The sequence below is a fragment of the Choloepus didactylus genome, chromosome X (assembly GCF_015220235.1).
Source record: "Choloepus didactylus isolate mChoDid1 chromosome X, mChoDid1.pri, whole genome shotgun sequence".
Taxonomy (NCBI): Eukaryota; Metazoa; Chordata; class Mammalia; order Pilosa; family Megalonychidae; genus Choloepus; species Choloepus didactylus.
The window spans coordinates 74,695,116-74,712,819 of record NC_051334.1 but is presented as its reverse complement, the minus strand read 5'-3'; the positions used below and the strand labels follow the sequence as shown (position 1 = coordinate 74,712,819).

Below are 17,704 nucleotides of genomic sequence, written 5' to 3'. Positions count from 1 at the left end.
TTATTTTTTTAATAGTTGGTGACCTCACTGAAGTGGTAGAGTTCAGAAACCAGTTTATAGTGGATTGAATAGTGGTGTAAAGTACAACCATAAGGGAAACATTAAAACAAAAAACTTTTAAATAGCAGAGAACACCAAAACATCATAAACAAAGTGAAAAGACCATAGTTAGGAAAATACTTTTGCATTTCAGGGATTTGAGGATTTCAAAATTGTAGATAAGGGATTGAGGACCTATACAACCTTTTTGGAAAACAACTTGACAATATCTAATAAAGTTGAAAATGTTCTTACCTTTCAACCAAGTCATTCCATTCCTAGTGCAAAAGGATTCATAACAGTAAAAAAAAAAACAGAAACACAAATGTCTGTTAATAAGAGAACAGATAAGTAAATTGCTATATATTCATATGAAGGCATTCTTCACTAAGTTAAAAATGAATGAACTAGAGCTATATGTGTAAACATGGGAAGATCTAAATATGAAGAAGCAAAAAAGCAAATCATGACCCTGACATGTATATTATGATACCACTGACATAAAGCTAAACCACACCAAAATTTAGTTGCTTAAAACAGCATTTATTTCATTTGCTCAAGATTCTGTGGGTCAGCAATTTGGACTGGACTCAGTTGGGCATTTCTTGTGGTCTTGCCTGGTCTTGCTTGTGCTAGCAGCTTGGCAAGGGCTAGATGTTCTAAGGATGGCTTCATTCACATGTCTGGCCATTGGCAGGCTGTGAGCCAGGGTGTCTAGGTTTTCCTCCTTGTGACCTCTCCAGAAAGCTGCTGTGGACTTGTTCATATGGTGGTTGCATTTTAAGAGGGCAAGCACCAATGTGCAAGTGCTTTTTTAAGCCGGTGCTTGCATCATACTTGCAGCTATTCCATTAGCCAAAGCAAGTTACATGGCCACTTCTACAGTTAATGTGGGAGGAGACTACCCAAGGGTATGGATTTAGAGAGGCATGATTCATCGGGAGCCATTACTGTAGCAATCTCCCACAACTGTATATTTTTAGGGATATATACATATGTAGTATAAATATAAAAACATGCATGGAAATAGTGAATACTAAAGTCTGAATAGTTGTTACCTCTGGGGAGATAAGAAGAGGAAAGGGGGAGGAATAGGTACACATGATGCTTAAAACTGTATCAGTGATGTTTTATTTCTTTAAAAAAATTAGGAAGGAAATTTGTCAAAATGTTGATTTGACAAGCTGAGTTGTGGATACATGGGTGTTTATTATATTAATCTCTTCCCTTTTTTGTCTGCTTAAAGTATTTCCAAATTTTAAAAAAGTGAATAGGAGGTATGGAAATGCAAACCAATCTTTGAAAAAGTACGGCAAAAGGAAAGGGTGTAAGGGGAAGTGGGTATTAGCTAGACGATAAGAGCATAGTCAAAGGAGCACTGTGTTTTCAAAAAGATGGGCAAAGACTTGAGAACATTAATAGGTTAAAGAGAAGGTGTCAGTAGATTTGGCTACTGAAACAGAAAGTTAATTCAAAAAGCAAATTTCTAGAACACGTCGGCGATGTCCGCAAGCCAGGTGAAGTACCACTGCGGCAGCGGTGAGGCCTCGCATGTGGCAGGGCGACATGGGCTTTGGCCTCCCTCCGGTTCCCAGGAAGCAGGCCAGCGACAAGTGCAGGAACAGCAGCAGCAGAGGTGGAGGCTCTGGCTCGTCTCTCTCCTCCCCCTCAGTGGGTCGTTGGAGTGGGGTCTGCTGCCCAAGAATGGGAATTCTCTTCCCCGGGATATGGAGACTGTTCAATCACCAGGAGCACAGAGTTATCATTATTGGGCTCGATAATGCAGGGAACACTACCATCCTTTACCAGTTTTCTATGAAGGAAGTTGTACATACATCCCCTACAACAGGAAGTAATGTAGAAGAGATAGTTGTTAATAATACACTTTTCCTAATGTGGGATATTGGTGGCCAAGAATCTGTTCATTCTTCCTGGAACGCTTACTATACTAACATTGAGTTTGTGATAGTTGTTGTGGACAGTACAGACAGAGAAAAGATTTCTGTAACTAGAGAACTGTATCAAATGTTAACGTGAGGACCTAAGAAAAGCTGGATTGCTGATTTTTGCTAATAAACAAGATATTAAAAAATGTATGCTTGTGGCAGAAATCACCCAGTTTTTGAAACTAACTTCTGTTAAAGATCACCAGTGGCATATCCAAGCATGCTATGTTCTTACAGGTGAGGGATTGTGCCAAGGAGTTGAATGGATGGTGTCACAATTTAAGATTAGATGATCTCTACTCATCTCTTCTCATAGACTTTGTATAAACGAAGTGCTGGACTTTTCCTGAAAGCTGAAAGATTAATGATTTAGATATATTTATAATAAATTGATTTAAACTTTTTCTATAAGAAGAAAAATTAAGACCACTCATTTGAAAACAAAGATGAAGTCTCATCTTCCAATTGACTTTCATTAGTTCCCTCCAAAGTAAGGTCTTAAAGCTGTGACTGACATTTTTCCCATAATTAACCCTCTCAGGACATTGTGTAGCCTGTGGTAAGTATAAAAGGTGGAAGACATTATTAACTTTAAGAGCTCTATTATCAGTATAAACCTCCGTGGTTGAATGTTGTTCTCTTCTTGTTCTATTAAGTCAAAATACAAATCAGCACAGATATTTAGTTCCCAATATTTTAATGTGTAGTGTTACTTATGAAAAATATTTTGCATAATGTTGTATATGTATTGTGTATATACCTCAAGTTCAAGTTAATGGCTTTGATTTATGTTCTAAAAAAATTAGTAATACAAAAATTAATTTATCCTTAGTTGTAACCAAACGTGATGAGTACCGGCATTGAGGTTAAGTGTCAGTTTGTAATTTTCCCCTTAGGTTCTTAGTATTGTACTAACTGACCCCCAAATCACTGAGCTGCTCTTAAAAAAAAGAAAGAAAAAGAAAACAAAACAAGGTTCTAAATGTTCATCCGCTCATATAAATTCACTTAGTATGTGAAAGGAGATTTTTATTAAACACTTTCAAATTATCAGCATTCAATGCTTATGGTTGAATGAATAATGAAGGGACAGAGCAAGAAGAAGAAAAGGAAGACAGCAACCAAAAGGCCAGAGAGAGGTTCTGGAATTCATTTACACAGTGAGCATTTATTGAGTACTGAAAATGTGCTGAACACACTGATAAGGATTACTAAGACTCTTTTTTCTATTGCCATGGAGCTTACAGTCAAGTGGGGTCAATGATATGTAAACAGAAACATTACAATTTAGTATGATAACTGCCATTACCATGGAATGGTGAACAGAATGCTATGGAGCATAGAGGATAAAGCAATCAACTCTGCGTAATGCACATTGTCTGTAGCACAGTGGTAAAAGTTTCAGGCTTTGAAGGCCTGTATTTAAATTCTACCATTTACTAGATGGAAAAATTATTTAACTACTCTAAATCTCAGTTTTCTTATCTGTAAAAAGCTGACAGTAGTTTTTACCTCATAGAGTTGATTCAGGATTAAAATCAGCTAATAGACAAAAATCACTTAGTAAAAGTGTTCAATAAATGATAGCTAGTTTGTTTTCTGAGAGGGTACATACTGAAGGACATTTCCAGGTGAGGAATAAAGAGGATATTCTAAGCAGAGGACACCAATGTGTAAAGACTTGGTGACATAAAGAGGTCCAGTGTATTTGTGAAATGGTGAGTTTAGTATGCAGGGTTGGGGACTTGCAGTAGAGAGTGAGGCTCACAAGCCGGGCTGGATCTTAATAACTCAGGCCAAGGACTTTGGATTTTATCCTGTAAGCACAGGAAGCAAGAGAGTGATTTTTGCTGTGTTTTGTTTTGTAAAGTTCATTTTAAAGCCATGTGGAAGTTGAACTGGTCTGGAGTGGGGAGAGATTGGTGGCAAAAGTACTTGTTAGCAGGTGTTATGTTAGTCCAAACTAGATATTATAAGGGTCTGAACCAAGATTGTAGCAGTGCAGAGGAAGGACCAGATTTGACAGAATGACAGTTATGAAGTAAAATCAATTTATGAAGTACATCAAAATCTACATTTATAGCTGTGCATATAGCTGATTGTTTAGATATGTAGAGTTAGGGAGAGGGGGTAGTTAAAGTAAAAGAATGTTTCTAGCTTGGTAGCCTGGTTTCCAATTGAGAATGAGAATATAACTCAGGAATCCAATAGATTGTGGGGGACTGGGGCAGCAGAGATGTCTGATTTTAGATTAGTGGAGCTTAAGGTAGCCTTGTAGGCTATAGGTAGAGAAGCTTAATGGTAATTTGGAAATACAGGTCTGGAGCTTAACCAAGAATTTGGGGCTGGTGTTAACATTTTTGGGAATTGTCACTGTATAGATGGTAATTGAAGCTATATAAATGGATGAATATTTTCACATGAGATGTGAGAAGATGAGAGAGACTAGAACATAACCTTGGGAGCCCCTATGAGTAAGGGTTGGGTGGAAAAGGAGAGTCTGACACCGAAAGGTAAGAAATATGGGAAAATGAGGATACAGTGATGTCCTCAGAGGCCAAAGAAGAGGAACTTTTGAGAGATAAGAGCAACCAAATGCCTTAGGTTTTGTAAATATGGGCCATTGGATTTAGCAGCTAGAAAGCTTTCCTTTATAATTTCATGAAGTGCTGGAGCAGAAGCTAGACTGTAATGAATTGAGTGAATGACACAGGACAAAGTATGGACAGTGGGTATAGACTAATCCTTCCAGAAATCTGGCTATGAAGGGAAGGAGGGAGAAAGCGTGATGGCTTGTAAGAAGACAAGGTGGAAATAAGTGTTTGTTTGTTTTAGAATGAGGGAAAGTTAAGCATGTCTGTAGGTAGACAAGAAAATGTTGAAAGTAGAGGAGAAAGGGGATAATTGATGGCGCCAGGACCTAAAGAGACAATCTTCCTGATAGATATTTCTGGTGACCACCACATGTAAGTTGGTTTAGGATTCTCAGAGTGTGGAATGAAACCAGAGAAGAGGTGAGGGGAAGAGAGGCACAAGAGAACAAAAGCTTGAACTTTTGTCCATTACTTCCTTTTTTATTCTAGAGAGTACTTACCAGAGAGTACAATCAGTCTTTCTCTGGGTCCCCACCTACCTTATTACTTTGTTTTATAAGGTTTTGTTCTCTTCCCTGGCTGAAACAACCAGTAGAAAATGCAACTCAATTCAATTCCTATTAAAACCAACCATCTTTTTGATAACTTATTGTTTGGATTTTTCCTATAATAATAGTTATGTTTATTTTAGAAATTTTAGGAAATATAGATAAATAAAAAAGGAAAGGAAACTGGTAATCCTATGCCCTAGAGATAACCAATATTAACCTTTTGGTATATATCCTTCCAGTCTTTTTTTCTACATTTATAGCTGTGCATATAGCCAATCCCAATCTAACTACTTCCATAAAGCTTCCTTCTGTCAGATTCCAAATGGTTCTACTAAGGCTTCTACATTACTTATTTGATAAACCACAGAGTGCACTGATTATTGTTAATGTTATGTCCCCTGGGAATCACCAAGGAGTCTTACGTAATCATTTTTCATACATCCTATATCTGAAAACATAACTCTGACCATCTGTTTGGGGGATTCTAATTATTTTTTTCCTTGCTACTGGACTTGAATGTCTTATAATTCTCTCTGGGAATTGATTAGTAAATAGATGTCAGCTCTAATGATTAGTGCAGTAATGAGTATGTAGGAAGCTAAGAATTTGGAAAAAGAATTACTTGTTAAAATTTTAATAAGAATCGTCATCTAAGAGATGAGATTAGCCATCTGTAGAAGTAATTTACTTGTGTGTTGCTAATGGAAACACAGGAAACAAGTTAATCAAGTTGCAACTTTAGAACTGGAAGGTAAATAAAGCACTTTTATAAACATTTTTATTGAATTTAAAAATTACTAAAGTAATTCTGCATGATTTTTAGTTTTTACAACAAAAAGTATATTGAAATATTTCGATTTCAGTATATACAGATGTCTTTTTTTTGTATTTTTAAATTAAACTTATTTGAAAATATATTTACCTTTGAGAGAAGTTGCATGAAAATTAAAACTTTCATATATCCTTCACCTAGATTCAATCATTGTCAATATTTTACCACATTTGCTTTATTTTTCTCTTAGTATTCTAAAGTATTCATATACCATAATACCATATTCATATACTATAACATTTAAATTGTTTCCATTTTTTTACAATTACAAATAATGTTTCATTGAACATCATTGTTTATACATATATTTACATATTTATACATTTCTCTAGGATAGAGTCCTAGAATTGGAAGTTCTAGGATGACTAGAATAAAAAAGACAGGTAATAATAAGTGTAAGTGAGAATGTGGAGAAATTGGAACCCTCATACACTGCTGGTGAGAATGTAAAATGGTGCAGCCTCTTTGGAATATAGTCTTGTAGTTCCTCAAAAGGTTAAACATAGAGTTGCCATATGATCCAGCAATTCCACCCCTAGGTATATACCTAAAAGAATTGAAAGCATATGCTCAAATAAAAACTTATATATGAATGTTCACAGCAGTATTGTTCATAATAGCCAGAAGGTGGAAACAACCCAAATGTCCATCAACTGATGAATAGATGAACAAAATGTGGTGTGTCCATACACTGGAACACTATTTGGCAATAAAAATAAGTGAAATAATGATACGTTATACCACATGGATGAACCTTGAAAACATTATGTTAAGTGAAAGAAGTCAGTCACAAAGGACTACATATTGTAAAATTCCATTTGTATGAAATATTTAGAATAGACAAATCTATAGATATGGAGTAGTGGTTGCCTAGGGCTGGGGAGGGTTGAGAGATTGGAGGTGGTGCCTAAGGGGTGCAGAATTTCTGTTTGGCATTATAAAAATGTTCTAAAATTGATTGTGGTGATATTTGCACTGCTCTGTGAATATACTACGAGTCATTGAACTGTACATTTTAAATGGGTGAATTATGTGGTTTGAATTATATCTCAATAAAGTTGTTTAGAAAAAGGATTGTGCCAATTTATCACTCCCATCAGCAATATTTGTTAATGTCTATTTTCCTATATCCTCAAAAAGCTGTTAGTCAGTTGTGTCATAATCTAAACACTGATGTAATAATATAATGGTGGAAGTTGGTGTGCCAGTTTGGCTATGTTATGTCCCCCAGAAAAAGCCATGTTCTTTGATGCAATCTTGTGCGGGTAGATGTATAGTGTTGATAAGCCATTTTCTTTAATGCAATCTTGTGGAGGCAGATGTATTACTGTTGATTAGTTTGGAACCTTTGGATTAGGTTGTTTCCATGGAGATGTGACCCACTCAACTGAAGGTGATAACTCTGATTAGATAATTTCCATGGAGGTGTGGCCTGGCCCATTCAGTGTGGGCCTTGATTAGTTTACTAGAGCCCTATATAAGAGCTCAGACAGAAGGAACTTGTTGCTGCAGCTGAGACAGACATTTTGAAGATGGCCGTTGGAAGCTGATGCAGACATTTTGGAGAACACCATTTTGAAACAAAACCTGGGAACAAGCAGATGCCAGCCATGTGCCTTGCCAGCTAACAGAGGTTTTCTGGATACCATTGGCCATCCTCCAGTGAAGGTCCCCGAATGTTGATGACTTACCTTGGAAACTTTCTGGCCTTAAGACTGTAACTTTGTAACCCAATAAGCTCCCTTTATAAAAGCTAATTCATTTCTGGTATTTTGCATAAGAGCAGCATTGGCAAACTGGAACAATTGGTTTGCATGAAATTGAAGGGAAGATGGATAGGAAGGATTTATGTTTGTCTAGCAGTGTTTCTTAACCATTTTTTTCATTATCACCTCTCCAGGAACATTTTTAGACATTTTTTCCCTAATTGCCACCCCCAAGACATTTTTTTTTTGTTAGAGAAGTTGTGGGTTTACAAAACAATCATGCATAAAATACAGGATTCCCATATACCACCCTATTGTTTTAATACTGAAGATAAACTATATAACTGTTTAGGTGCTGTGGCCCTTTGGGGGTGACAAATCATTGTAATAGCTAAGATGTTTTCATCCCTTAAGAGCCAATTTTAGCCCCCTTGGGAGTAATAGTACTTCTGTTGGTCTAGTACAATTCAAGAGAGAGACACAGGGGCAAGATGGCGGCATAGAGAGGAGTGGAAGCTAAGTAGTCCCCCTGGAACAACTACAAAAAACCAGAAACAACTAGTAAATAATCCAGAATAACTGCGGGGGGACAAACAAGATCATCCATTCATCATACTCCAACCTGAATTGGGAGGAATGCCCGAGAACACAGCATAAAATCTGTAAGTAAAACCTGCGGAACCAGGTCGGGAGACCCCCTCCCCCATAGCCTGAGCTGCGGAGCCGCGTGGTGCCAGAGAGAAGCTCTCTCCCAGCAAGCAAATACGGCTCAGCTGAGCTCCAACTGGGGTTTTAAGTAGCGAGTGTGAACTGCTCACTACAGGTACGCAGCCCCAAAAAACAGACAGAGGCTTTGGGTGACGACTGACCTGGGAGAGCCGGAGGGTCACCTTGACTGGATCTGAAGGGGACTATCTGTTTCTTTTTCGGCTCAGTGGAGAAAGCCCCAGTCATTTTAACTTTCCAGGGCTGTGACTCGGGGAAGGGCGGAGACAGCACAAGCAGAGAGCAAGACCATTGAAATGCTAATGACCTCCACCTTGGGGGTCTGCCTTCTCTAGGAGGAAAGGGGTGGGGCCCTTTCCATTCAGAACCAGACCCCAGAGCCTGGGGGAACACGGCCATACCTCCTCACACCAGTCAAGAATTATAGGCTAACAGGCGTCACCTGCTGGGCAGAAAAGCACAGTGACCTGAGGCATCAAAGGGTGGAGCAATTTTCTAAGACACACCCTCAGGGAAACCAGATACTGAATATTTCTTCCCTCTGGGACCTGAGCCTGTTCTGGTCTGGGAAAACCTGATTTGGATAACCAAGGAAACCATGCCTAGACAACAGAAAATTACAACCTACACTAAGAAAAACAAAGTTATGGCCCAGTCAAAGGAACAAATGGACACTTCAACTGAGATACAGGAATTTAAACAACTAATGCTAAATCAATTCAAAAAGTTTAGAGAAGATATCGCAAAAGAGATAGAGGCTGTAAAGGAAGCACTGGACATGTATACGGCAGAAATCAAAAGTTCAAAAAACCTACTAGTAGAATCTATGGAAATGAAAGGCACAACACAAGAGATGAAAGACACAATGGAAACATACAACAGCAGATCTCAAGAGGCAGAAGAAAACACCCAGGAACTGGAGAACAAAACACCTGAAAGCCTACATGCAAAGGAGCAGATGGAGAAAAGAATGAAAAAATATGAGCAACGTCTCCGGAAACTCAAGGATGAAACAAAGTACAATAATGTACGTATCATTGGTGTCCCAGAAGGAGAAGAGAAGGGAAAGGGGGCAGAAGCAATAATAAAGGAAATAATCAATGAAAATTTCCCATCTCTTATGAAAGACATAAAATTACAGATCCAAGAAGCACAGCATACTCCAAACAGAAGAGATATGAATAGGCCTACGCCAAGACACTTAATAATCAGATTATCAAATGTCAAAGACAAAGAGAGAATCCTGAAAGCAGCAAGAGAAAAGCGATCCATTACATACAAAGGAAGCTTAATAAGACTATGTGCGGATCTCTCAGCAGAAACCATGGAGGCAAAAAGGAAGTGGTGTGATATATTTAAGATACTGAAAGAGAAAAACCACCAACCAAGAATCCTGTATCCAGCAAAGCTGTCCTTCAAATATGAGGGAGAGCTTGAAATATTTTCTGACAAACAGACAATGAGAGACTTTGTGAACGAGACACCTGCCCTACAGGAAATACTAAAGGGAGCACTACAGGGTGATAGAAGACAGGAGTGCGTGGTTTGGAACACAATTTTGGGAGATGGTAGCAATGTAAGTACACTGAACAAAGGTAACTATGAATACGGTTGGGAGAGAAAGATGGGGAGCATGTGAGACACCACAAGAAAGGAGGAAAGATAACGACTGGGACTGTGTAACTTGGTGAAATCTAGAGTATTCAACAATTGTGATAAAATGTACTAATATGTTCTTTTACGAGGGAGAACAAGCAAATGTCAACCTTGCAAGGTGTTAAAAATGGGGAGGCATTGGGGGAGGGATGCAATCAGCATAAACTAGAGACTGTAACTAATAGAATCATTGTATTATGCTTCCTTTAATGTAACAAAGGTGATATACCAAGGTGAATGCAGATAAGAGGGGGGGATAGGGGAGGCATGTTAGACACTTGACATTGGTGGTATTGTCTGATTCTTTATTCTACTTTGATTTAAGGTTATTTTTCCTTTTGCTGCTTCCTAGCTGTCATTTTTTTTTTTTTTGTTTCCTCTTCCTTTTGCCTCTCTACCTTCTTTGACTCTCCCTCCTGCCTTGTGGAAGAAATGTAGATGCTCTTGCTTAGTATGAGCAGAATGTTCAATTAGGATGAACTTAAATGTTTGGAAATGAACAGGGGTGTTGGTAGCAAGATGTGAGAATAACTAACAGCGCCGAATGGTGTGTGAATGAGGTGGAAAGGGGAAGCTCAGAGTCATATATGTCACCAGAAGGAAAGTTGGAGGTCAAAAGATGGAAATGTATAAAACTGAATCCTATGGTGGGCAATGTCCATGATCAACTGTACAAATACTAGAAATCACTTCATGAACCAGAACAAATGTATGACAATACAATTAGAAGTTAATAATAGAGGGGCATATAGGGAAGAACTATATACCTATTACAAACTATATACTACAGTTAGTAGTATTTCAACATTTTTTCATAAACAGTAACAAACGTACTATATCAATACTAGGAGTCAGTAATTGAGGGGGGTTGGTTAGGGATAGGGGAGGTTTAGAGTTTCCTTTTCTTTTTTTCTTTTTTCGTCTTTCACTTTATTTCTTGTCTGGAGTAATGAAAAGTTTCTAAAAATTGAACAAAAATTAAGTGTGGTGATGGATGCACAGCTGTATGAGGGTACCCAGGGGCAAGTGATTGTACACTTTGGATCTTTGGATAATTGTATGGTATCTGAACAATCTCAATAAAAATGAAAAAAAAAAAAAAAAAGAAAGAGAGAGACACATTGTATCTGGTAAATACTATTATTTCAGTCACAAGAATGGTAAATTAATGAATGAGAGTAAATTAATTGAGATTCTGGTTTAATATACAAGTCTCTTGTGAGTTAGGCTAGCATGTAATGATCCCTTAGAGTAGGGTCAACATTAAGTATACTAACAAGATCAGATTCCTAGAAATGAAAAACTAAGAACCAGATCCTGTTCGTTGGTGACCTCAAAGATACCCTGTGAAATTTTCTGAGCAGCCAGCCAGGCTCCCCTCTCTGACATTTCTTTTTAAATATAAGTTTGTTCATGTTTTTACTCTGTGCTCATAATTTTTTGTCAGTAAGGAATATTAGGATGTCATCTAAGGTTCTTTCCAATACTAAGCTTGTTTTTACCTGATAAAAAATTCCAATCACCTATTAGTCTTACAGGGTTACACTTTTGCCAAACGCATTCCTAAATCACAACCAGTTAGAACCACTGTATATTTTTAAATTCAATTTTATTGAGATATATTCACATGCCATGCAGTCATATAAAGCATGCATTCAATTGTTCACAGGACCATTATATAGTTGTGTGTTCATCACCAAAATTAATTTTCGAATGTTTTCATTACCACACACACAAAAATGATAAGAATAAAAATTAAAGTGATAAAGAACAATTAAAGTAAAAAAGAACACTGGGTGCCTTTTTTTCCCCCCATTTTTCTACTCATCCATCCATACACAGGACAAAGGAGAGTGTGGTCCATATGGCTTTCCCAATCATATTGTCACCCCTCATAAGCTACATTTTTATACAATTGTCTTCAAGATTCAAGGGTTCTGGGTTGTAGTTTGATAGTATCAGGTATTTACTGCTAGCTATTCCAATTCGTTAGAACCTAAAAAGGGTTGTCTATATTGTGCGTAAGAGTGCCCACCAGAGTGACCTCTCAGCTCCTTTTAGAATCTCTCTGCCACTGAAGCTTATTTCATTTCCTTTCACATCCCCCTTTTGGTCAAGAAGATAGAACCACTATATTTTTATTTTCCAAGCTGTGACATAATTAAGCATAAATATCATTTGCAGTATGTTATTTCTAATTCTTTCCTAAAATCTCTTACAATGTCTTAGTTTTTCTTTTCTTTCTATTGGGGTAAAATACACATAACATAAAAATGTTACCATTTTAACCATTTTAAAGTGTACAATTCAGTGGCTTCTAGTACATTCGCAATGTTGTGCAACCATCACCATTACCTAGTTCCAGAAGTTTTTCATTTCCCTAAACAGAAACCCTGAATGCATTATGAAATCACTCCCCAGTCCCGTCCCCCACCCCCAGTTCTAGTATCCACAAATATGCTTTCTGTTTCTATAGATATGCCTATTCTGGATATTTCACATATATGGAATCATGCAATATGTGGCCCTTTGTGTCTGTCTTCTTTCACTTAGCATGTTTTCAAGGTTCATCCATGTTATGGCATGTATCAGTACTTCATTTCTTTTTATAGACAAATAATGATTAATTATATAAATAGAGCATATTTTGTTTACCCATTCATCTGTTAATGGACCTTTGGTTTGTTTCCACCTTTTGGCTATTGTAAATAGTGCTACTATGAACATAAGTGTTCCAGTTTTTGTTTGAGCACCTGTTTTCAATTCTATTGGGTATTTACCTAGGAATGGAATGATGGATCATCTGATAATTCTATGTATAGCTTGTCGAGAAACTGCCAAACTGTTTTTCACAGCAGCTGCACCATTTTACATTCCTACCAGCAGTGTATGAGAGTTCCAGCTTCTCCATATTCTTGCCAATGCTTCTTATTTTCTATTTTTTTGTTTGTTTCTTTCAATTATGGCCATCCTAGTGGATGTGAAGTGGTTTTGGTTTATATTTCCCTAATCACTAATGATGTTAAGCATCATTTCATGTTGTTGTTGGCCATTTGTATATCTTCCTTAGAGAAATGTCCGTTCAGATCTTTTGCCTATTTTTTAAAATTCAATTTTACTGAGATATATTCACAAACCATACAATCATCCACAGTGTACAATCAATTGTTCACAGTACCATTATATAGTTGTGCTTTTGCCCATTTTAAAATTGAGTTGAGTTTTTGCTGTTGAGTTGTAGGAGTTCTTTGTATATCCTGGGTACTAGACTCTTATCATTTGCAAATATTTTCTCCCATTCCATGGATTGTTGTGTTAGTCAGGGTTCTCTAGGGAAACAGAACCAACAGGAGATAGCCATAAATATGAGATTTTATAAAAGCATCTCACATAACTGTGGGGATGCATGAGTCCAGATTCTGTAGGGTAGGCAGCAAGCTGGCAATTCCAATGAAGGATTTTGATGAATTCCCCAGGAGAAGCTGGCTGGCTGAAGTAGAGATGAAAGTTCTCTCTTCTGACTGCTGAAGTCATCACTTCTCTTTTCTGATCTTTTGATTTGGGTGCTTGGGCTTGGGTTATCCATATCGTCTGGTTTTTTCATATGCTTTAAAATTTTCTGTTGTTTTTGGCCTCTTGGCATTTGCTTAACTTGATAGGGTTCTTTTAGGATTTGTAGACCAATTGAAATCCTTATCTCTAATTTGTCAGATCTACAGCTTCGTGGAGTACACTTTCTCTGACTAACCAGCAGGTGGCGTCCACGAGCCACCTGTTCCCCTCAAGCCAGTTCTCCCCCGCTTTGCCTCTGTGGTGAGTGGGGGAGTAAGTCTTGTGGGGTCCAATTGGTGTACCAAGCTTGCGTGTGTAGTTGGTGTTGCCCGCTCTGTATAAGGGGCGTGTTTCTGGGCAGTCAGGGAGGGGGGGCGGCTCTAACAATCAAATCTCCCTGGTGTTCCTGGAGTTTTAAAGCTGCTGCAATAGTCTAATCCTTCAGTTCAGTCCTGCCACAGTTTGTCTCTGCCACTGACCCACAAGTCCTTGGTATTGGCGTGTGGCCCCTGAGACTTGTGAGTGGGCCTTGCACCCCCTGGTCCTCTGTTGAGGGATGACTGTGCTATGTCACAGGTGAGTGTCGTTCCCCCAGGGCAGTTCTGAGCTGCCGGTCTGTGTAGGGAGGCTCCCAGTCTGCTGAAATGATGTCTGAATGATGCTAGTTAATTCACACTGCTCCACCTTCCCAACTCTGGGACAACCAGCTGAGGGTGCAGGGAAGGCTAATGTCCACGCCCAATTTTGTGGTGTATGCGTGTTATTGGAAGCACTTCCGTCACACTGGGTTGTCTGGGGCAGCTCTGGGCTATGGGGCCGGCGACGGGCAGGAGTGTTTCCTGTCCACCAGGATGATAGCTGTGAGCGGACACCGCCCTTTTCTTGGGGAGTTGTGGTGTTTAGTGAATTTTCTCAGCCACTGGATTATTGCCTTTTGTCTCAGAGCTCTCTTAGTTCTGCTCTTGTCTTGACCTGCCCAAATTGCAAGTCTTTGAAGCTTTCTGTATTGGGCTTCTTAGAGTAATTGTTTTAGAAAAAGAAAAAAAAGATAAAAAAAAAAAAAAAGGGCCCTCCTCACAGATCTAATGGGTTATTGAAATGCTAAGAGACAGAGCAATTAGGGCTATTAAGGAAAGATCCACGGGGCAGAGAGATCAGTTTTTCTTAGGGATTTGCAAATGAGCCTCAGGGCCTGAGCTCTGCCCTTCCCCTTTCTATGTCCACCAGAACTCCAAAAAGCCTCCACTTTTATTTTTGAGTTTTTCTTGCTGTTTTTTTCTATGCCTGTCTCCTCTCTGCTGGGCTGGCTGCTCTCAGATTCTCTGGCGTCTGGCTCAGTCTATCTGTGGTTGGAGTTTGGATCAGTAGAATGAGTTTCCGATAAGAGCTGCCACTGCAGTTCTGCCTTCTCCTTCCCGGCGCTGACAGCCCCTCCTCCCATGGGACTGAGCCTGGCAGGGAGAGGCATGGGTCCCCTGGCCGCAAAAACTTACAGATTTCACTGATCTCAGCAGTTCCACGTTTTCATGAGTGTTGTATGAAGTATGCCCAAAGTCAGATTGCTCTGTGGTGTCCAGTCCATGCAGTTCCTGGCTTTCTACCTACTTCCCTGGAGGAGTAACTAAAACATACACCTCACCAATCCCATCACTTCTCTTTTTAAAGCCTTCAACTGATTGGATTAAACAGCTCTCATTGCTGAAGATTGCTACAATCTCCTTAGTTGATTGTAGATGTAATAAACCATAAATGCAATCAACTTACAGATGATTTAAGTCCATGAAATGTCCTCTCAGTAACAGGCCAGTGCTTGCTTGATCAGATAACTGGGCACCATTACCTGGCCAAACTGACACATGAACCTAACCATCACAGTTGTCTTTTCACTTTCTTGATTTTTTTTTTCATACCATCTTTATTCAGATACAATTCACATACTGTACTATTCACCCATTTAAAATGTACAGTTCATTAGTTTTTAGCGTATTCACAGAATTGTGCAACCATCACCATAATCAATTTTAAAATATTTTCATAACCCCCAAAAGAACCCCCATACCATTAGCAGTTGCTCTCCACTGAAATTTTTCTTCAGGGTTAGATTTTGTCTGATGCATTTATAGTTGACCTTAAGAAGGGGTGAGTTCTGTACCCAGTCGAAGATATAGGCTTATGGTAAAGTTTTCCATGCTATTAGACTAAGAACAAAACTTTCCTGGTACAAAGGGACAAGAGTGTTCAGAAATGTTCCCCTGAAATATTACCCTATTAAAACAATAATCAGCTTGTAATTATATTTTTTTAGGAATTCACCCCCTGACTAATGCCATCAGAGGCCACATATATACTCACTAAAAATGCTTTTAGAAGGACTGTTTATTTTAGGTGGATTGTTTTATAAAAGAGCTATAATTATTAACTTAAAATCTTTCTTCCAACTCTGAAATTCATTTAGGAAAGTAACAAAGGGAAAGGAGATGGAGAACCCTTTAGTTCTAAATTTTATATTCACTATTCCTGAAGTTGGAGTCACCAATGTTGCAGCTAGAGAGAGAACAGAAAAGATGCAAGTATTATCATGGCACACCACGGCCTGATCCATTGCTTTGTAGGTCCAGAAATCCAATTTTGTCAGTTCATCTGAAGATGATCAGCCTCAGAACTAAACTTGAATTCTGTGGCCAATAGACCAGAAATGCCACTGTATTAATTTTTCTTAAATGTATGTAGAATTTTCAAACTTTCACTTTTTAATAACTTTTTTCCTAGTTAAAAGTAACAAACTTGGGTAAAAAAGGCAAGTTAGGAAACAAAATATAAAATATGATTTTAAAAATGTAAAATGTGCCCAGCTCCACTAAAGGGGTATGTATGTCACATGAGCCACAATACTTGTGGCAAGTAATAGTATCTACATCTTAGAGTTGGGTGAATTAAATTAGACCATCCATATCAAGTACATAGTCTAATCCCTGGAGCATATTAAGCACTCAGTATATTGTAACTATTGGTACTTATATGTACTAAAAAGATTCCCCCTTCCATGGCTAGTACTAGACAAACACTGACATAGGATTTTCTTGCCCCGTTTTTGCCCAGATGCCATGCGAATCTCTGCCCTTCTATTAATACATCAATTTTTTCCCAGATAGATTACAATATATTTCATTAGGTTATAGCAGCCTTCAGTTACATTATACTAACTCATTCTAAATCTTGTACAAAATTAATATAAAATATTAAGTTTTCAATAACTAAATAGTTAAAGGATATCCTTTGTAAATGTATTGTCTGCTCATCTCTTTAGTAGGGAAATTGGGGAAGCTTTCTCTACACTATCTTCCCTTAGAGTAGACCCCTTACCACCCTACCGTCTACCCCCCAAGGCAGAACTAATTGCTCTGGCATCTGCATCCCTACAGTACTATATACATACTTCTAGTACAGCATGTATTGTATTTTATTATATTGTATATCCTGTGAGTTTCTCTAAGACAGGGACTGTCCTCCCATTTAAAAAAAAACTAGAGCAGTTGTAGGTTTACAGAAAATCATGCAGAAAGTACAGTTTTCCTATATACACCCCACTACTCACACACAGTTTTCCCTGTTATTAACATTTTGCATTAGATTGGTGCTTTAGTTACAACTGATGAAGCAATATTACTATAATTATATTATTAATAGTCCATGTTTTACATTAGGGTTCACTCTTTGTGTTGTACAGGTGTATGTTTTTTTAAGAATTATGGTAACATATATACAACATAAAATTACCCATTTTAACCACTTTCAAATATACAATTCAGTGGTGTTAACTATATTCACAGTGTTGTGCTAACATCACCACCACCCATTACCAAAACTTTTCTATCAGCCCAACCAGAAACTCTGTACCAATTAAGCATTAACTCCTCATTCCCCAACTCTACCCTTGCCCCTAGTAACCTGAATTCTAATTTCATACTCTATGAATTTGCATATTCTAATTATTTCTTATCAGTGAGAACATACAATATTTGTCCTTTTGTGTCTGGCTTATTTCACGCAACATGATGTCTTTTAGATCCATCCAAGTTGTAGCATGTCAGGGACTGTATTT

General features: G+C 38.0%; 1 protein-coding gene and 1 pseudogene across 1 annotated transcript in view; both read left to right on the top strand.

Moving 5' to 3' along the window:
* SLC7A3 (solute carrier family 7 member 3) overlaps positions 1 to 17,704 on the top strand; it is a 126,913-nt gene that overhangs the window by 14,285 nt on the left and 94,924 nt on the right. The gene's annotated exons all lie outside the window — the stretch shown is intronic.
* Positions 1,732 to 2,315, top strand: LOC119522770 (annotated as a pseudogene).